The following is a 22,281-nucleotide window of genomic DNA, read 5'->3' as shown; positions in this document are numbered from 1 at the left end:
GAAGGGGGCTGGTGGGTGGTGTCTGGACTTGAGGGGTGGGCCTGGGGTGGTGTTGGAGGTGAAGGGGGCTGGATGGAGGTGTCTGGACTTGAGGGGTTGATGTGCATTAGGGGTACTTAGGGTGTAGGGGGGTTGGACTTGCAGTTTTGCAGGGGTACCTTAACAAGCAAGGGAGCCTGCGCATTTTCACTGGGGTGCTTGTTAGGTAAGAATTGGTGAAATCACATTGTGTGAGACTACCCAACACATATCTGCTTGTTATTAGGTAACCCACCTTTTGGTATAGGTCTGTACTACACAAGTTGATAGTGTGAATGAGAAGCCAGGCTTATCTCAAGTAAATGCAAGTAGCCAAGTAACACTTACACTCAAGGTTTCAGTTATAAACAATTATTTATTTAATTAGCATCAATTTTTAAATAAGCATCCTTTAAAAAGGCAATTTGTGTAGCAATGTAAATATACTTTAAACATACTTTTCAGAATTAGAACAAGTTAGTGGATAATCTTTGGAAATACTTCTTACACAATTCCCACACCCTGAGGTGACTTCAGTTATACTTTGCAGATTCTGAGGTTGCAGAAAGGAAAGGTTAGGGAAGGAAAAAGGTTAGAGAAGTTCTCGGTATATGCGAGGACAACTAAATCTTCCAATGAAATCTAGATAAGCCTTTCCGAGCAGTAACAGTCTACAACAAGCTACCACCTGTGAGGGACAAACAGTCTCAAAGTCAATGGAGCAGAAGAGTCTTCAGGGAGCCAGGACAGCAAAAATCACGTGTATGGTCACAAGCTGTTAAGCCTGTGAAAAGGCAGTTGGAATCAACTCTGAAAGGTAAACTACTGCAATTCCCAACTGAGAAATGCACAGCCAACAGAAAATGAGGTAAGTACCCCAAGCCTAAACAGTACCTCTGGTTTGAAGAAGAGTGGTCCAGCTGGATTCTGTGTTACTACAGTGACAAGAGGGCGTTTGGAGGACCGCTGCATCCGTACTTGGGAGGTCATCGGCAGCTATGGGCTCTTTGCATTTCCCTCCTTGGGTCCTGCACTCTGGTGAGGGGACACGGGATCTGGTCGTCTTGCTTCTGGGGGGTCCTTAGGAGACTCCTGGAGCTTCTAACCGGATTTGTTAGCGCTTCAGATGTTTCACTCGACTGTGGTTACTCGACTCCTGGTATTGGGCTTTCGAAGCAACGGAGAGGCACACAAGTCAGGGTGATGGTCCAGTGGAGTTCGTCTCGGGGTTAGTTGGTCCCACTATCCCAAGGGGAGAAGACATTCCGTCTGGAGCTTCTCTGTCGAGGTGAATAAGGAGGTCAGCACAGCCGCAGGGCTTCACCGGGCAATTCAAAGGTCCAGGAGGATGCAGCAAGCTTTGTTCACAGTTTCTTTGTCGGGTACGTCTCCTAGTGTAGTCCCAAAACCCTCACTTTTTTAAGCAGGTTTCTTCCATTCATGCACAGCCTACCCTGTGAATAACACAGCAGGGTGGTTGTCCTGGAAGGACAGCCAAAGAGCCAATCAGGACTGGTTGCATTCAGGCATTCCTAGAGACAAAGCCCACCAAATGCAAGACGCACAAAGGGCTCAAACCTGTCTCAATGCACAGAGGAAAACCCAAGAAAGACTTCACAAACAGAAAATGGCAAAAAAAGAACACAGGTGCCATTTTCACAAAATAGTCACCCATGGGTGCTGTACTGCAGCCGAGGGTGCAGCCTGTGGTAGAAAAGCACAATGATAGGAAAAATGTAACCACTGCCACCAGCCATTTAAAGTAGGGAGGGTAATATAAAATGTTTACATGAGAATGTTAGATAAGGGGCTACTAGGTGTTTTGTCGCGATTTATTACACGGTCACAACCAAGTCAGGGAGCTCCTTCCCCCACAATTAATCTGGTGCACAATAAAGCATTTGATTTTTTTCAGGATCTTTTTGATAAGGCCTCCAAGCCATCTCGCACACAACCCCAACAAATACCCAGAATGGAATAGGAACCAGGCCGGGGTGAATTAAGAATATATTTATTAATACATTTATTTAGCCGAAGATCACAAAAAATGACTGTGATGATGGAAATGCATCAGAGGGACAGGGCCTCTGAATCCTTGTCCTTTACTGCTTTTTATCGTGTGTTCTGTCGTGTTTTCTGCCCAGGAGTCCATGTGGGACTCCTGGCAGTGCAGCTCTCTCTTTTGGTTTGGTGAACAGACCCATGGGATACCCTTATGGCACCCATGGGTAGGGGTACAACCCTGTGCCCCTAGTGTATGTTTTTGGGCACCTGTGGGTGGCCCACAGAGCAGGATAAGGCTGGTGGCAGCTCCATGCTGAATTTGACAGGTGCTCTGGGTGTCCTCCATTTTGGGATACCCAGGCCCTGCCATTGGGATCAGTTGATTCCTGATAGGAAACAAGATGGCCCCTGTGGCCTCTTGCTTTCTATCGCCTGTTACCTTGTTTTCCCAAAGTCCTGGGAAGCCCTGACTCTGTCCCTTACCCCTGACTGGCTGTTGGGTGGAAGTTCCATATATGGTGTTGTTGTGAAGGCCCAGCTAGACTGACTGGAGCCTTCCCAGTGACTGTATGTTGTGGGTACCTCCTGTGGGTGGGACCTGGGTGAATGGAGTGTGTGACCAATATACACTCCTTGTTGTGGTTGTCTGGTTTCTGGCATGAGAGACAAAGACTGAGACAGCCCTGCCCGAAACTGGCCTGAATGCAGTGTGTAGTGTTGAATGGCTGGGTACTTGTCCCAGTCCACATTCCTTGTTGTGAGTGTCTGAAAGGGAGAAGTGTGGCCTGAATGCACTGTGTGCCTGATTGGCTGACTGACTGCATGAATGCCCTTCTGTATGATTGGCTGCTGAGTGTGTGCCAGCAGTGTGGATGAGAGACAGAATAGTATATCTAGGGACCTCTCACCACTGGTAATTGTTCAGAAGGGTTCAGAAGCTGAGTCTCCACTCTAAGAGTAACTGGAACTGCTGTTCCTCGACGCCCAGCTGGAAGAAGAAGACTTGCTGTTGCACTTGCTTCGACCGATCTGAAAGCTGCCGAATTCGTCGAGGACTGACCCGAGAGAGGACCTGGTAAGGCGCCCTCTTCCCGTGCTCCGAGGGATCATCGAGCACCGCTACATCTTCGCGGAAGCGCCCTGGAAGTCAGACCCTCGAAAGGCTGCCGACCCGAGACGGGACTGCCGAGGAGATCGAAGTGAAGCACCCTGACATCGCCGCCGTCGAAGTCCATTGCCGTCGACCAGGGTTCGCAGGTCTGTGTAACCGCTGGAGGCCCGTTGAAGTTGTGTTGCCCAGCCGTGGGAACCACTTGACGCCGTGCCGCCGACGACCGGAGCCGTCCACTCCTTGCCTAAGAACATTTGAATCGAAGGACTCCCTCGTCCGCACCGTCGACCGCTTTATCCTGCCGGAGAAAGTCGAGGATGACCAACGCGCCGACGAGAAACCTGCCGGTGGGTTTCCCGCCACCCGAAGACCACAAAGACTTGAACGATTCGACGCCCTTGCTGGGCCCCCGTCTTCACAATCTTTGCAGTCCAGAACAATTGTCATCGAGGTGCCCTGCACGCCTCTGCCTTGCAGGACGCCAACGCTCCGTCGTTGACAAGCACCGCTTGGATCGAAGCTGCCGCCTCATCGACGCCGTTCTACCCTGTTTGTTGTCGGACGTTCGACGCCCCGTGTCTCCCGCTTGAAAGGGAAGGCATTCAAGAAGGTCTGTCGATTCCCCGACGCCGAACGCCGAGTTCTTCGACGGGCGTTCGACGCCCCGTGTCTCCCGCTTGAAAGGGAAGGCATTCAAGAAGGGCCGTTGATTCCCCGCCGCCGAACGCCATGTTCCTCGACGCTTCTCGACGCCTCTCGACGATCCGTGACTCCCGCTTGAAAGGGGGTCGCTCAAGAAGGATCTGTCGACGCCTCTTCGAAGAACTCGACTCCACCAGGTACATTGGGGGGGGTAAAAACATTATAGGAGGGAATAAGACTTGCAGAACAATATATGGACTGGGCTTGTGCTATATCTTTATTTTACAGGTTGCCCAGGTGGGGGGATCTCCACACAGAACTGTGTCTAGTGGTAGGGGCCAGTATTCTGCCTATTGCTCAACCATCTTATTTTCTCTCCTCTCTCTATTGCTGGTTTCACTCTATTGATCTGTGTGACATTGTTACAGTATTGTTGATGCACTTTAATGAGATCTAATACAAAGGGTGGTACCACTTTAGAATTGTATATATTTGCCATTGTTGATTTTCCTAAGTTCGAAGTGAGTTATTATGATAAGTGTACATAACCTTGAATATTGATTATATAAAGACTGTGTTCTAACCAATACAGTGTGAGGACATTCCTTTGTGGGGGCTTGGGGACTACACTGTACTTAAGAACCAGCCTGCATCACCTCCTGAGAAGCTAGGCCTTGATTGCTCGACCATAGCTACCGAATAGAGAATCTAGGCAGGGGTCCTCTGTGCCTCCCCTCTACCATATAGAGAGCAGAAGTACAGACCACCCCCTACCAGTCTTTACAATGACATCAGCCACCAATGTTGTGGCAACACAAGAACAAAATGGCTTCCGTATAGCGTCCACACATTGATATGCAGTCACAATTGTTTCCTTTTAAATCACCCACCAATACAAGAATACAGCAATTCAACACACTCAGTGATAGCAGATTTTGTTAAGCTTTCTCCCAGCAACCCACACCATTCAAACATCAATTAAGCTTCATTCCTTTGAATGGAAAGCAGTGGCAGGGAGTGGGAACACAATGGAAAAATCGTATTTTGGGGTCTGACTCACAGAAACAATATGTAAAGAAGAAAACAAATGGAAATTCCCTTTGCCACACTTAAAAAGAGCAGGCAGGGCTTTGGGGTTTTAGCACACAATAGGAAAATCAGATTTTTGAATAGTTGATCACAGAACCAATAGGGGAGAAAGAAAGGCAATGGGATAAATGTGTTTTGCTACACCTAACAATAACACACAGAGCTTTGGGTTTTTTATCAGAACAGAAGGGGAAAATCAGTTTTGGGTTGGAATCACATATGCAATGTCAGACATAAAATGCAAATGGGAAAATTCGTTTTGCAGAGTACAATGGGAAAATTGCTTATGAGATGTGCTAGCACAGTTGAAATGTGAAAAAGAAAATGCTAATAGAAAATTCATTTTGCAGAGCACAATAGGTACACAGGGACACTTTTGTTTTTCACCTCGCAGGCACTACTGGGCTTCCCACTTCTGATTTAACATGAAGGGGAAGCAGGGTTTGGGATTCATTCTTTTGACAGTTCTTCAGTCTATACCGGTTCAAAACACACTGAGAAAAGATTTTTGGTTTCGAATGCCAACAATATAGATCCTGTGAATTCAATAGGGGAATTCATTGATTTACTTTGATAAATATGCTAGGGATCTACACAAACAAACAGGATATTTTCAATGGGGAAATAACGAAAACAATGCTGGAAGAATACAGGGCCTACACAATCTTGGCTTTGGGGTAGTTCTACTTACAGGAGAGTTCTGGACTTGGCATCAGGGAGCATCAGAACACACCGCTGGGACAGCAAAGGGGTCAGTCAAGGGTCTCCTCTCTTTCCTCCAAGGGGTCCCAATTAGCTTCTATGCCTCCTGGCTCCTGTCTCCAATGCAAGACTTAGGCCACTCTGCTGGGATTTTATTCACCAGGTTTCAGCAGCAGGTCGCCTCTCGGAATTATTGGAAGAAGTCTAACTCTCATGCAAACTAGCTTATTTATGGGGCAAATGACATCAAAAATGTTTCATAATTCTCATGAAAGGGATTGGTTGATTATCACTACCCCCCTACCACCGGTGTGCTGATAGGACAATGGGATGGGGGAGTGCTTTGGGTCAGCTGTGGGAGGAGAAAGCTTCATCATCTCACTTTGACAGGTGGGCTCGGCATGCAATAAGACATAAAAATCTCACAACGTGGCAAATACCCTTAATTTCCAAATCTTTACATGTATGAACATATTTATAAGAACTACATTTTAAAGTGCATCAGATGAGACTAATCGGGAGCCTGCATGTCATTCCTGTGCAGAGACTCAGTTTTTCTTCATTTAATCAGGAACCATATCAGTGAAAAATATGCTACTTTACGGGCGTCATATTAATTATTATTGGCATGCTTTTATCACCTTTTTGCATCTCCGGGAATCACAGGAAGGCCCAAATTACATTTTCATTAATACTGTTAGATATGTTTATCCCACCAAAATTGTTTTAGCATGGCTAGAAGGGGTTGACTGTCACCTTTAATAAAAGCCTGGACTGTTGTGAGATGTATGCAGTCCATTATGTGCAATAAAACATGTTACACCCATTTAAAATCAAGGTGCAGTTTCACTCCTCATTTGCTGCGTCCCCACCTTTTTTTAAGTTTCACTTCTTCTCTTTAGGCACTTGACGTAAGCAGAGCAGAGCTGCCTAATGGCCTCTTTGGTCTTGCTTTGAATTCAAGCCTTTTCTTTTCTGCGACACACATATCTTCCAAACCGTCTTTCTTCATGGAGACTCGCTTACTAAAATGTATCATCGAATGTCCAGAATTCTACATACATATATGTTGGTGGCACCACCTGCAATCTATATACTATGTATAACCAGCCTTAAGCATACTTAGTCTACTTGGGTTGCAGCGTCTGTACAATTATAAAACAGCTTGTGTTTTCTGCAGTGCTCTTCAAAAATGCAATCATCATTCCGCACATGAAAGCCTTCTCAATTCTTTACTTCACCATAATAATAATAATAATAATAATAATAATAATTTGGCACTTATATAGCGCTACGAACCCTCGGGTATCTGAGCGCTGCTGCAGAACAGACCTTACTTTATCTGGTCTTCACTGCATTTCTGATTTCAAAAGTAGTGCTGCTTGTATTTTTAAGGAAGGGCACTTGATGGAGACAACAAGGTCTGAATCTCCAGGGCAACAGAGGGAGGTCCTGGAGTTTAGTTTCACATCTGAAGAAATGACCGTCCATTTACCCTGCAGCAAACAGCCTGTAAACCCATACATAAATGCATTTTAAATGACCTCTTATAAGGAACACAGTTTCAAAAATGCATGCGTGTTGCTTGAAATTGTCCATGTGGATGAGCTTGTGACTTAAACCATGTTCACACTTTGAAAGTCTGGCAAGCATGTTGCTGAGCATATTGTTAATCTAGATGAAGAAAAAAGAACATGACATTTTTAAATTTATTTTACATGTAAAATGCTCTGTTTCACTGCAGCTGTTGGGAGCACAATCATAGGATCCCATTGAGGATACTGTGGACTGCTGTTTCATATGTGATGGGTGCAACTCTCCATAGATTTGTCAAAACATCAACGTCACGTGTCTTTCTTTCCCTTCATGAAATGCATTGCACACATTTTAGCATCTTTAGCTTTTTAGGGCCACTTTCTTTCCTTTTGATTTGGGTTCCACAGGCCTTATGTCAGACATCATTTTTTGTGCTGGCTTTGTATTTTGGTGAGCCATCATAACTGACACTGGCCTTTGTATCTCTGGCATCCAGGGGCTATATTTTATCCCCCACCTGACTCTTTGATTAATGAGACAGAGAGAAGAGCAAGGACAGAGTGGGGTATCTGCTTCCTTGTGGCCCCGGTTCATTCCAGGGATCTCCTTTAGAGCATGTCTGCACTTGTCCTGGTCCTAAGGGAGTGGCGCTCTGGTCTGCACTCAACTCTTTTTTGGATTTTGGTCCTGAACACCTCCCTTTCCAGAGAGGTTAAGTACTTCATACAATACTATTTTCCATGGTATTGATGTGCGAATTGACAACAAAACAACAAGATGCACATGACTTTTTATGCATCACAATTTTTGAACATGACAATAATTTGTAATATCTTCAAAATAAGTATAAGTTGTTTTACTCCCTGTAAATGTGTGATTATCTCATCCGGGTTCCCATTCTTTACCTTTACTCTTCAGATGGTTCCTGGGCTCTACCCTCACTGGGTTCTTCAATCAGTTGCAAGTTCTGCCTGGGATGACAGCTTTTCAACTGATTGATATGGATCCATTTCTCTTCCGTCTGTTCTCCTTTTCACTCCCCGTCTTACACATGCATAACCAAAAAATACAAGACACCCCAAGGGGGATTGAGACTAAGAGAACAGGTTGCAAGAGTTAGTTTTCTTTATAAAGAATTGGCATCCAGAGAACTCTGCTGCCTCAAGAGCGCTCTAAACGTATCAAAGGACAAAGCATCATCAATGACATCACTCTATATGGGACTACAATTGCTTGGGATTGGATGAACGACATGGTTACATATGGAAACGTGTGTGCTGCTTCATCCGGATTGGTTGCTCCGTTGGTGGGAGGGCGACCGTCACGTGGTCTGCCTGCCAGTGTCCAGGAGGGGTGAGGGTTAGGCCACGATGAGGTAGGGCGGACACCAACTAAGCTAGCATGAAAAATTACCATTAAACATGTAATAAACAATTATCATTAGCATACATTTAAGTAAATCCTAGGAAACCTATAAATTGCATGCATATAATCAGAACATCATTCATTAGGACTTATATGGAGTGCCAGGCTTAGGGGTCTCGTTTGGTGTGATAATATCAGTCATGGGGTGGGCCTGTGCGCATCAATGCAACTGTGAGACACGCTGACATTTGTTAGTTCTAGGGTGCAATATACTGTGTCAGAGGTTTGGTTTTAGTAGGGGGCACACTTGAGTGGGCTTCACAGAAGGGTCACACTTCTGGTACATCAAGAGAATACCTTAAGAGGGACAGGGTTATAGTGGCAGTAATGTTCCAACAGCGGGGTAAGAGGGCACAGTCGGGTTTGTGGAGATGGATGAGCTACAAGTCATGGTTCGGGCCGGTTCACACACAGGACAGTGATCTCAGAGGAAGAGTGAGATGTTACATTAGTATATTTGTTTCAATTGTCCCCGGTGCATCTGTGAGAAATGGAGCTGTGAAGCTTTCAAACAGAGTGAGAAAAGGTGGGGGCCACGAGCGTGGTGTGCGCGGCGCTGTAGAGGGAAGAGAAGCCTTTTCATATTATTGCAATGAGGCCTAGTCCAAAGATTGAGTTGAGGGTACACAAAATGGAGGCCAAGGGTCCCCCACAACAGCCCCACCTATGCTAATGTTAGCATACGGGCAATGGAGGCGTCCCCCGCTATTGTACGAGCAAGTGGTCCACATTGTGCTGAATGTGTGAGGGGGCCTAAATGACCCCTCGCTCCCACACAATGGTTGCTGGGCTCTACCCTCACTGGGTTCTTCAGTCAGTTGCAAGTTCTGCCTGGGATGACAGCTTTTCAACTGATTGATATGGATCAATTTCTCTTCCATTTGTTCTCCTTTTAGGGATGAGGATTTTATAGGCGACAGATGAGATTCTATCCACAATTTTAAAGGTGCTGGCCCAGGAGGGGAGGAACTTCCGCTCTTTGGTCGGGTTCATTTGTAAATTGTACAGATAGACCCGATCTCCTGCTCAGTGCTCCTTCTTGGTGGATTTAAGTCATAGTGGGGTTTCACCCCCCCCCGCCGACTTTTCTAAATTTCTCTGAGCGTAAGCAAAATAGTGCTGAAGGTGTTTTCATAAATTCTGAATGTACTCATGGGTCATGGATGCGTTGATCAGGGTCTGCTCTTTAGTTCAGTAGAGCAGATGCCGAGGAAGCACAATTTTTTGTCCAATCATGAGCTCGAATGGTGACATTTTTATCACAGAAGATGTTGTAGACCTGATGGTCATCAGGACAAGCGGTAATCGGATCTCTCAACAAGGTCCAGAGTTCGCCACAAACTTCTTCAAGATGCCCACAATTGTTTCATTGTACCTCTTAACTCCCCACACAAGGCTGGGCAGTAGGCAATGTGGAGTTTTCTCTTTACCCCGAGTATCTCCCACATCTTTGTCATCACCTCACTGGTAAAATGACTTCCTCAGTCCGACTCAATCCTTTGGGGAAGGCCTAAATGCGAGAAGATGTGATTGATCATTAGGGCGCGAGACATTCCACCCATTTGGTAAAAAAGCATGTCATGGTCAGTATGTACTTGTTTCCCCTAGAGGAGCGAATCACAGGCCCAATGAAATCGACTCGCAAGTTCAACCAATGCAGTGTCATTCCCCTTTTCTGTAGGGGAGCTCGGTGTGTGAGGGAGCGTGGCTGAAACGGAGCACACACAAGACACCTCTTCAAGTATTGGTTGAGGTCCTGACTCATGTGTTTCCCCTCTCCCTTTCCCCCATGCGCTTTTCCCTTCCCCTCTACCCTTGCACTTGCGCGATCTGAATGACACCTGGCCTAGTAAGATCGTTGTCTGTCTCCCCTTGTTCCCCCCCGCCTCGTCGCGCCTTGAAACACTTGTGTATAGGCGCGTTACAAATGCCTTATCATATCATATCATATCAGTATGCAACCTCTTGCAAGGTTTGCAAATTTGAATGAAACCCCTATGACCGGCAGTGTCCGCGTCATGGGCGTGCCTTAACAGTAGGCTCTGGAATGAGGTAGGTACCACCCACTGGTCACATCCAGAGATGGATCTCCAAACCAAAAAAAAGTCTTGGTTTCAGAACATTTTGGAAAATTCATCAACACCCGGAGATCCTCTTTTTCGATGTAATCAGCTTTGGTCAGAGGAAATTTCACGGGGTCTTCAATATGTTGATAACATTTCCCAATAATCGGGTCCCCTTTTTGCGCCATGATCAAATTAGCATCTGGGGTTTCCCTACTCCACTGGGCAGTTGAGAGCTCATTTTGGGCACGTGTTTGGGACCTGGTGACAGCAGTGACCTGGATTCCCCCACCAGGGATTCGATTATTATGAGATCCCCGTGGATGGCTCTGGTTTTGAACAACTGGTCAGCCAAGTCATTTCCAGTTATGTCTGGTCCCTCTATTCTGCAGTGACATTTGATATTTTTCCAGTAGAAGGTCATCTCATTAGAGGTGACCAGATCATCAATTGCTTGGGTTAATTTCCCATGCTGGAGTGTTCGTTATTCGCACACAGCATGCCTCGATTTTTCCAATTAATTAGGTGTTATATGAACCTATTCCTGGCATAATCTGAATCAGTGATTATGACCAGTTCTGTGAGTTGGTGTTCCATGGCAGTGAGGATGACTTGATCTACCGCCATCAAATCCACCACCTGACTACTTCAGGGAGCTATTTTGCACCAAGTGGAGGGCTCTGGGGCATCATTCACTCAGGCAGTCCTATCGCTAGTCACTAGTTATTTTTCCCTGTGAATATCAACATGCTAGGAACACCCATCCACATAAACTGTGAGTATTTCCTGGCACGTGTCTTCCTCATAGACTTTGCCTTCATGTTGTCTTGGATCTTTAGACTTTCGTCCTCAAGACAGTTTTCTTGAGCACAATCATGCAAGTCAGCCAAAGCTTGCGCCAAGTGGCTCTTCTTGTTTTGGCCATATCTCATCTCTACAGGAAAGTGTTGCATGGACAGAATCCAGGAAGTAATCCCCCTAGGTAAACGGGCAGTAATTATTCAATGCCCACACCGTTGTCAGGAGTGCCTTTTCACAATTGAACCCTAGAGGCCCTTGAGGTAACATGTCGTAATATGGATGGGACAGAGAATAACTTTGCAAACTAAATAATAAGGCTGACTCAGGAAGTTGGCAAATAACTCTGTTTTAATGCCAATTGTCTAAAACAGGGAATACACAAGTCATAACTGGCCATCGCACAGCATACTCTCAACAAATCTCATGAAAAACAACATTTATATACTGAAAATTCATCATATGTGACGTCATACTATGTGGCAAACTAGTATACTTTCTATATGGGATAGGATCGTGATTGGGTCTCTATAGTCAGGTAGGCAATTTATGCCCTTCACTAGTGCAAGTCATCTTCGACAGTAATTAGAAACACAACACTTCATTGGCTCTCTAACTATAAGGCTCTTTGTTATATGACCTTCTATAATTTGTTGGCACGCCTGTACCCTTCTGGAACATTCAATGCTCTAGCAGCACATACGCTGGTACCCCCGGTGCTGGTGGGTGAAATTGACTGTCTCCCCACCCAATTAGTCCAAGATCTCCCATCACTCCTGCTGTCTGCCATGCACAATGTCTTTGAACTTGGCCTTGTAGTAGCTTCTTGCCTCAGGGAATATAAGGGAGTGTGAGCAATCGCTATCTTCAATGTGGTGCACCATGCCCTTCGTCTATTTTCATCCTCAGCTCACATGATCAGAGACCGTGAATTTGCTCATATTATGGCCTTTAATTGTCTTTAATAAAGAAACTTGGCACCCATGGTGTTCTCTCTTTGCAACTTATCAAGAGATGCCCTGGCTTCTCACGTTTAACTGTTCTTCGTGGCTGATAACCAGTTCTTGGTTGCTTTCAGTCTTTGACAGCAAGCCTCTTTGGTCTTGCTTTGAATTCAAGCCTTTTCTTTTCTGCGAAACACATATCTTCCAAACCGTCTTTCTTCATGGAGACTCGCTTACTAAAATGTATCATCGAATGTCCAGAATTCTACATACATATATGTTGGTGGCACCACCTGCAATCTATATACTATGTATAACCAGCCTTAAGCATACTTAGTCTACTTGGGTTGCAGCGTCTGTACAATTATAAAACAGCTTGTGTTTTCTGCAGTGCTCTTCAAAAATGAAATCATCATTCCGCACATGAAAGCCTTCTCAATTCTTTACTTCACCATAATAATAATAATAATAATAATAATAATTTGGCACTTATATAGCGCTACGAACCCTCGGGTATCTGAGCGCTGCTTATTATTACCCACGGTGTGTGGTGCTCATTTATCGACCTCGGAAGGATGAAAGGCTGAGTTTGACCCTGCCGGGATTCGAACCTGCGTTTGCAGGCTCTGCACGGATGTCAAAGCGAGCGCTCTACTCGCTGTGCCACTTGACAATCAGATTCTATATCACCTATGCATTCTCTTCTTCGGTCATTCTTCTCAGTGTGTCACACTCATCTTTCGTGACGTCACCAGCTTCTCCTTTTCACATCTTCACACTTCTTCAGGCACTTCTCTTAGGAGATCATCAGTCTTTCAGGGATAATTCACATAGGGCTTTCTTAGTGGATACTTTGTGGTATAGGTACCATTACTGGCATTGCACATGTTGCAATTTCCGGTTTCCAGCATATAGGCAAAATAGGGGCAGGACTTCCTGTAGAGTTACTTAACTGCTCCCCTACACTCTCCCCTATTCTTGACCACTCCTTCCTCCGTTTCCACATCTCTGAATCATTTCTTGAAAAAGTGCTTCTTTGGAGTCCAAATTTTCATTTCTCCTTTCAGAGATCCTGCCAATTTTACATGTTCATCAATACTCCAGGGCATCTGGCTACATTTTCCATTCTAGCTGAAGTAAATCCATCATCCAACAAACTTCTTGTGGTTCCTCGGATACAGGAACTTTGTTCCCTCTGGTAAGATACTGGCCTTTATGTTGTGGGATGTTTTTACCCATGCATCCAAGCCCTACCACAGAACTGTGCATTACTGGCATTGAAAACAGCATGATGGCCAGAACTCCCCAGAAAATGCACAGGGAAAACATGAAAAATAGGTTGCCATCCATTTTTGCCTCTGTTAATGTTAATACAAGAGAACATTGCCAGGCCCTATCCTTTGGCTACACACCGAGCAAAAACCAGTGCAAATAAATATGGTGCTGTATTATTAATTCAAGACAGCTCCCAAAAAGGGGTGCAGTACCGGCGCTCGACACTAACCGGAACTAGCGGTCTAAACTCCGACAGGAGGCCTGTCTTTCAGGAGCTGACAAGGAACCTGAGTTAGCTGGAAACTTCAAAGCCTTGCTGGTTACTGAGAATTCTTAACACCTACTGTTCCCAGGCCCCACATCAGAAGGCAGTCTGATCTAATTAAAGTTCAAGAGGCCTCTGTCCATGGGAAGCATTCCCACCTGCCCTTACCAGCAACAGCACAAGGAGATCACAGGTTTCTGTTAACATATGCAGAGTGGCACCCTGCTCTGCTGACCTCAGTCAACACAATAGACTCTTCAGATGAATAGGATATGCTGATTTGAGGTGTAATTGTCAACAGTTGCTCTGGGGGAAGGAAGACATTTGATCTCTGAGTCAAGCCAAGCTCCTGGAGGCGGACCCAGATTCTGATGTGAATTACATTAAGGGCAAATGTATGTTTATTAATTTGCTTATAAAATATTGTATTAAGCTTACAAAAATGTACAATTTGGAGATTCTTAATATGAAAAATGTACCTACAAATTGAGACTAAGTTCAACTCTGTGTGATGTTCCGAGACCGAACCCCGGGATTTATGAATATTGTGGGTACTGTGTTTATGCTAGAGACATGATAACTTATATTAATATGCTCAGGGAGAGGGTGCAGGTCTGTGTAAATTTTGAGGAAAAACCAATATGGCGAAAGTCACTAAAAAGTTGAAAATGTTGTCATTTTTAAACCCAAGCTCGTAGAAATATGTGCCTTGAACCAAACTGTACCTTAAGCAATCTGTGATGTATACATGTAATTTCAATGACGTGTGTATCTGGGAAACCTGTTAGTTATGAAAAATTCATTTTCTAAGTAAAAGCAAAGGGGCATTTCTTCAATAGATTGTAAATTGGTAGCCCTGGATGACTCACAACTCTGTTGCCCAGTCAGGCGACAGAGAATCCTATAGCCCATCAGGATCCTCAGAGGGTTGGGCATAGAAAGTCCGCCTTCCCACCCACTTTCACAAGACATAAAAAGACCCACTGAAACCCAGGTAGACAGTCACTTTCCACTTTCTTGCGAGGCATTTTGCCGGACCAGACAATATCCAGAAGGACCATAGACTCCAGATAGACTCCAGAACTTGAAGCAGAGAGGCCTGAACCAAAATCTGAATCTTTCTCAGCAGGCCTCAGAATCCAGCCACCTAACCAAACTATTCAACAGCTGGATGTGCTGTTCGCTTCTGGCTAGAACTTTTGCCGGAACCAGAGACCCAGACCAGACCGCGGTGCCAGTGCCAGAACCCAGAAAGCAGAGCTGTATCCAGCCCGCCGTGCAATGCCGTTAGAAGACCGATAGAAGACCAGACCCAGACCAGACCGCTGTGCAGTGCCAGAACTTTTGCCAGAACCAGAGATCCAGACCAGCAGAGCAGAGAGAACCGCAGCTGAACCTATTGACCAGATCTGTGACGAGGCCCATTCCTTCCAAAATTAGGAGTGAGTATCCAGCCAGAGCTGTGAAAAACCAATCTCTTAGTTTAAAATGATCTAATTCAAACCATTTCCACCTAATTAGAACTGCATTGAAATCATGTGTCCATTCTGTGATTTCGAACCTGTGAAAGTGTCATTTGTCATTCTGCGCTTTACTTTAATTTTGAAAATCAAACTCCACTAAATTGTCCGTATCTTTTGAACCGTGCTAGGAACGAGACTTTCATTTTAAAGCTAAGATCCTCAGCTTTCCAACAAGCCCTAAACCGACTTTCTACTCCTTATAGTTTTTCCATAATCGCGCTTAACGCACTCGGAAAAAGTACTGACAATTGAAAACTAGCTCAATCTCACCACACGTTAAAAATAGTTGTCTCTTGCTTGCATTGCTGAAATTCGTTTTCAACCTGATAATCCCTCCTGAATCATTGCTAGTGTTGACCTGGACTAATTCAAAGTAGCTGTCACCTACCATGAATCTCCTAAAGTGAATTAAAATCATTTTTAGCATATTTCCACTTCATTGTAAATCACATTAAAAGTATTTCTGCATGTTTTAAAAGCATACCGGTTGCTCTAAGCTTGCTAGGGGGGAACTGAATTGGTATTGCATACGATTGTATTCCTGAAAATTGTGCTGCAGTTTATTTCTGTGCTGCATTCTTTTCCATCATTGCATTTCCTTGAAACCATTAAAGCATTCTCAGCTACTTTATCCTCTCTATACCAACTCCTAAGTAATTAAAAAAGTGTGCTAGTGTAATATTATCCATTGTTGATCACTGTCATATTCATAAGTGTGCTATCAAATATTAATGTATTCATAAAAGTGTGATATATATCTTGTTTAATTTTTCAAATAAATCTTTTAATTTGCAAAACAATCCTACTTCTTGGCTCAGTGAGGTCAGGGGGATTCAAAGAGGGGGGCGTTATACAAGGGTTTATCATCCAGATCTATGAACTTGTCATAAAAATATATAATTAAGGGCTTCCCTTGGGCATCCCAGACTCGGCATTGACTTAGTTGGAGTGCTGAATTGAGGTCACTTAACAATGTAGTCCCTGATCTTTTCATCTGTGAACTCCTTGGGTCCAAACCCTGATTCTACATCTATCATGATCTTCATTCCTACTGCTCAGTTTGCTGTCTTCTTACACTGTGTGAATAGTATCCTGATCTCACAGAACCCTAACATCACCATCACGAGTATAGCTCCCAAGAGCTTGAAGATATTCACCATCCATTGTGGAACCATGCGATGATGGAAACGACCCAGCTGTCACCTCAATATGTTCTGTATTGTATTCCATCCTATTTTTCAGGTTTGTCAGCAGCATTATGGTCCTTGTCAAGGTCCCATTCTCGTCATCATGAGAAGTTATGAACATGCAACATGATGGCCCATTTTTTTGCACAAACACATCTATCCGTTGGTGTAATCATATCAAGGACATATCTAGTGTGGAAGGTCATCAGCCTTATGGCCCTCAATTCCTCCTTGATTGCATTGAATCCCTTAATAGTGGTGTTGATCGTCTGCAAGAGTTCCCATCTGGTAATCTGCAATCATTTTGCATTAGCCATCGTCTGGATCCCTGGCATGAAGATCGTCATAAAGATTGAAGCAGTCTTACTGAACAGCCTATGTTCATAGGGAATAGCATCAAAGGCTTCTATTGATTTTGCAGAGAAATAATTCTCTCTCCTGGTTCGATTGAGGAAATCAAGTGATCTCCTCCTCCTTAAATGGGCATCTGCTTTCGGAAATTCGCCAATATTCAGGTCACTCTTTGGAATCGCTATTGCTGGAGCATGGACAAGCAGTAAGGAACACGTTCCTCCCCAATCCTTGGGCAACTTCATGTAGGCCCTGGGCCCACAAGCCCAATATCCATCCATCAGGTCTGCTGTTCCTGCTCCCATACCGGAAACATCAACTATAGTCTTGCAACCTATGTTATCTACCACATGTCTTTTCCATTTTCGCTGAAAACACATTGTCGCATTCATCAGTGGGATTGCAAACACTGGGCCTGATTCATCTTCTACCCATGTCAGCAGCTTGGGATGTTTGGCCCATGACCTTAAACATTCATCATTCACCTTTTGTACTTCTCGTACATATTCTTGCATCAATAGATGAGCTGCACAAGACATCAATCCTTCTTCCCATTCTTTTTTGGTCCTTACTTGTCCATAGACCAGCATCTGCATTCTCTCCCAGCATCCAGGCATCCAAGCCAGCTCTAAATTATCCTGACAGTCCATTCTCTTAATTTCTGTTATGACTACTTCATCCTGTCCTGCCCTAGGGTATGTGAGCATCTTGCTCTTCCATGCAGGCTATTTTTCCATCTGTGTAGTCTTAATATAATCATTCTGGAATGGGAACGAACATTTCCATCTCCATCGCAGGGTGGCCCAATGTCCTTGGAACTGTCCTCGGGTCATGCATGTAGCAAGATAGACAAGACACCCAGCTTCATACTCTGGTGCTTCTCTGGGAATTAAAGTTCGGGCAGTACTCATGGCATAAGGTACGAGAGAGCAGATGTAGCAACCCTCCTTACATGTTCTTTCACCCACCTTTTTGATTTGCTGATACCACATGTTATTACCCAAATGTGCTGTACTTTCTGAATATGTGTTAATCCCATTATCGTCTTCCTCTGCATTTCTCTTGTGTCTTCCCCACATAATGGTTGCAGCCCATGGGAACAACTCTAAAGCAGCACTGCTCTGGGCAGAAAGCACTTGAGACCTAGGCACATCTAGAATTGCCAAATCTTCACGAGTTCCTAGTGTGGACCGAATCAAAGGAGTTTTCCACTGTTCCTGGACCAATAAAGTAAAGAGTGTCGTCCAGGAGAAACGGGAAAACAAAGGTAGACACTGCACATGTATAAAATATACACCAGAATATGAATCCACACCAGTGGTGCCACTCCGGTATTTCTTGAGTTTGCTCATTCTCTGAAAATCGTGCAATTTTCAAGATTTCTCATTATGTCTGTATACTACTTTAGGAAGGAAACAACCTTTTTAAACAGGCAGTTCAGGTAAATCGGGTAGCTGCATGATATGTTCAATTATTGCCATAAGCAGCCTCCTTATCGCAGGGTCATTTTTAGGATCATGCAGAATAGGTATGTTGACACTACGCCCAACAAGAGCAGGAGAAGCTCTTAGAATAAATATGAAAACAGCAAGTAGTATCCTCTGGGCATCCTCATTTATCAGAACCATAGATTCAGTCGAACAAATACTCAGTAAGGAACTAATCAGGACACTGCTCCCTTTTACAGTTGTTGAAACTGAAGTCAAACTCTAGTTCAGGCATTTTGATGATGAATTGACAATTTTCTAAAGTTCATTTTCAAAGAACTCTGTTTGCATGCCTGCTATAATATAATAGTGTTCAGGAGAGCCACAGTCCAAGGGCAAATCTGCACTTATCAATTAATCTGTTGGTTTATCGTCCTTCTTCCTCGTCATCGTTTTGAGTCTGCATATGCTGAAATTCTTCTTCTTGCCTTGCTTCTGAATCGATTGCTAGGGATGTGTCAGCCTCTCCAGTATAGATTTTACTATGGTTAAGATGGATCCAGTCTCTCCTGCTTTGAACTTTTACTGCAGAGGGAGTAACGTCTTCCATGAAAAATGGCCCAACCAATCTAGGTTCTGCCACGTTCTAGTAAAGTTCCGTATCAGCACTGTGCCACCAATAAACAACCTGGGTGCTGATAATATTTTAGAATCTCTGACTGCTAAATGGTCTTCATCTGTGTTCTGAGACCGACCCCCCTGGCACTTGAGTTGATCTGAAATGACAGATAGTAACGGTCATACATGTTAAGTATTCATTTAATTCATTTACTAACAGTTTTGCAGCACACTGGGCATCACTTTTGCTCCTTGATGGAGGAGTCAAAGGCATTCTCATTCATCTTCCTGTCTTTAATTTGTGGGGTGTGAGGTGATTGTCTGAACCAGGCTGATTCCTTAACGCATATAACGCTAAGGGTAGTGAAGTGGGAGAATGGGATAACACCCTCCCCCCAATCTCGTCCAGACCATGGCCTAGGGGATCACGGCCTAGACACCCCCATGAGAGGAGTTCATCTACTAACCAGATGACAAAGTACCCTGGTTCAAAAACCTACACATACGAGGACTATGCCCACCAGCACGCCATGCTCAAACCAACGCCTACGACATGGATCAGCTCGACTAAAACAACAGCCATGAGTATTCACATCGTTAGAGATGCCATGACGACATAGCCAACAGACAAGAACACACGTGCCACCATGCACACTGGTCACTCACACACCAAACCACACGAACAACATACTGAGTGCTACGATGTAGCGGACTGTTACACCCACGGACATGCATTGTTGTTATTTTTCACATAGGCCTTCTACAGCACTGCAGAAACGCAAGAATCCTGAAGAGCTTGTGTATATGCTTGCTGATGCTTCCTCGCTACCTATCCCTATTAAAACAATACCATGTATATCTAATGCTGCCTATGATGCTTCGTCACCCTGCGATCCCCATAACATGGATCATGTACCGCCACCCAGGAACTAGGCCCAAGTAGGCCGCAAGCAAGAGTCCCCAGGTAGGAACCTCGCAAACAAAAATCCTCCCAGAACGAAGATGCAGAAAGCTGACCGTGCAGAACGAGCCCCCAATGAGAGCTCATAGCCAAGGCCACGATGTTGCAACCCACATGCACCGCTCTCAGCGCCAAGGTTATACCTGCCGGTGCCAAGCCATCAGAGCCAAAAAACACAAAACTAATGCTCACAATTCTGCTCCAACTACGGTCTCATCACACATGACCAAGCCGAACTGACAAGATGTCAAGCTCACGAGACAGCAAACCGCCAGGGTCCCACATCTGGGGCACAGATTGCAACAATGGAGCAGCAAGTTGGACACCTACAGCAATTGGAAAGACCTGCTCACTAGTCCGCAAGCAGACCTGTCCATTGTCCGCCACAAACACATAGTTGTACATTGTTGCTAATGTCAGGTACACCGCGAGCTGGGAACGGCGATGGTCCCAGGCTTGGGGGCTCGCGGGAGAACCAATCAAAATACAGGGGGCTCATCACTGACGCCATCACTCTTAGCCAATCACTAAGGGGCTCCGTGTACAAATTTTGTTGCAGCAAATGTTAGGGACAACCCAAGTGTACCACCTGACTGGTCCTTATCCACTAACTTCTCTCCATATAGCATAACCATACTAACCCTACCAATCCGAAGTGGCAATAGGTTTTGTGATGATTTTCCCAGGTGACGCAAGTAGCACGTCACACTGCTGTAAACACACTGCTGTAAAAAGGGCCTGCAAGCCCCACTAATGACGACAGTCTCACCGGATGCATACGAGCTGAGACCCATCCCTGCCGTTACTATAATAAACAGCAGTACTTGCCTTGCACCTTGTGTCTGTCTCATACTCCTTTTGGGACGCGGGAGGAGTTGGGGCCTCCCCAGCCCGGAGGTCCCTGGACGGCGCTGCCGGCCCCCGGTAGAGTCACCCCGACAAGTTGGAGGGACTGCTGAGATCTGTTTGAGGTCCACTTACCCTGAGAGCATCATTCCAAGGCCTCTTGCAACGAGGCAACCCAGCAGCGCGGCTCCCTCTGCCGTTGCCCCCTTTTGAGGACTACAGGACCATCGCGGAACTGCGAGAAGACTGGACAGTGCAATCGGTATATTGGCACTCGGGAGCCGATTGAGAAGTATCCCACCCGCGGTTGGCGAGTGTCCAGACGTGGTCCAGGCGAGGGGAGGTGGCGAGCTGCTTTGGAGGGGTGCACGCAGTCGAGCGGCCCCGGCTCACGAGGACTTGGCGAGTATGACACAGCCAACAAGCAATGTAATGTTGTGCGGGAGGAGGGAGGAATTGTAATAAGGGTGGCGGGAGGTGTTTTACAGTGTGTTGAAAAATATTCGATTAATAAGTGTTGACAGTGTCGTGCCTGACCCGGCCACGGGACAGGCACGAGGGCCGTCTTCTACTGCATCACGAGGTAAACTGGGTGGAGAGCAAGCTACCACGTGTGGTTGTTCGAAGGCACTGATTTGTCCAGATCGCGGGCACCTGTAAGGGGGATGTGTGGCTTTCCTATGAATTGGCGTTATAGATCATCGAGTAGATGAGGATCCCCACTAATTGAGTGTTGAAGCTCGTTAGGTAGATGAAGTTTCCCTGCAGGAGGTAGCTAGTTTGGTTCCAAGTGCAGAAGTTAATTGGCTAGTTAAGCTCCCCTGGTGAGGGGCGTATCACACGCGAGGCGACGCAGCGTGCACAGTACGATTATAAGAGTTTATTGGTGGATACCTTGCTCCGGTTGTAGCGAGAGGACAGTTGTGGGGCTTACGGGGGACAAAAGGGTTAAAACATATTGCGCGCTCTTTTTTCATCTTATAAAGGTTTCTTACCAGTACTAGTTGCAGAAGGTGGTGACGTCATCCGGAAGGCTTGCATAGGACACCGCGACCATCTCGGGTTGACCAAGGAGTGGCCGGGGGATAGGAAAAGGGAAAGGGCAGGATAGAAGAGGTGATAAGGCAGCGCACAGAGAATGCCGGCAGCTCTCAAAAAGGGAGGGGCAAAAAGGGGAGAGGTGGCTGCGCACGGAGAACGCTGTCACGCTCACCAAGGAGGTTGGAAAAGGGGAGGGAGAGGTTTGAAGAAGAAGGAAAGGTGGGGCAGCTGTGAAAGCACGCCACACAGGGCACACAGCCGCAGGGGGCTTCATGCGCCACAGCCGTAGGGGGCCATACTGGTGACATCAAGGGGGACAAATAATAAAGGAAAAGAACTGTCATTTTGCAATTGTATTACCTTTCAGCGGACCGTCGGAAGTCCCCAGTTTAAGGGGCCAGGTAAAAGAAGGTTGATATTAAGAAAACAAAAACTGTAACATGGCCACATATTAC

The sequence above is a fragment of the Ambystoma mexicanum genome, chromosome 2p, assembly GCF_040938575.1.
Source record: "Ambystoma mexicanum isolate Mex_15411 chromosome 2p, UKY_AmexF1_1, whole genome shotgun sequence".
NCBI classification, from domain to species: domain Eukaryota; kingdom Metazoa; phylum Chordata; class Amphibia; order Caudata; family Ambystomatidae; genus Ambystoma; species Ambystoma mexicanum.
Note: the sequence above shows the minus strand (reverse complement) of the source record.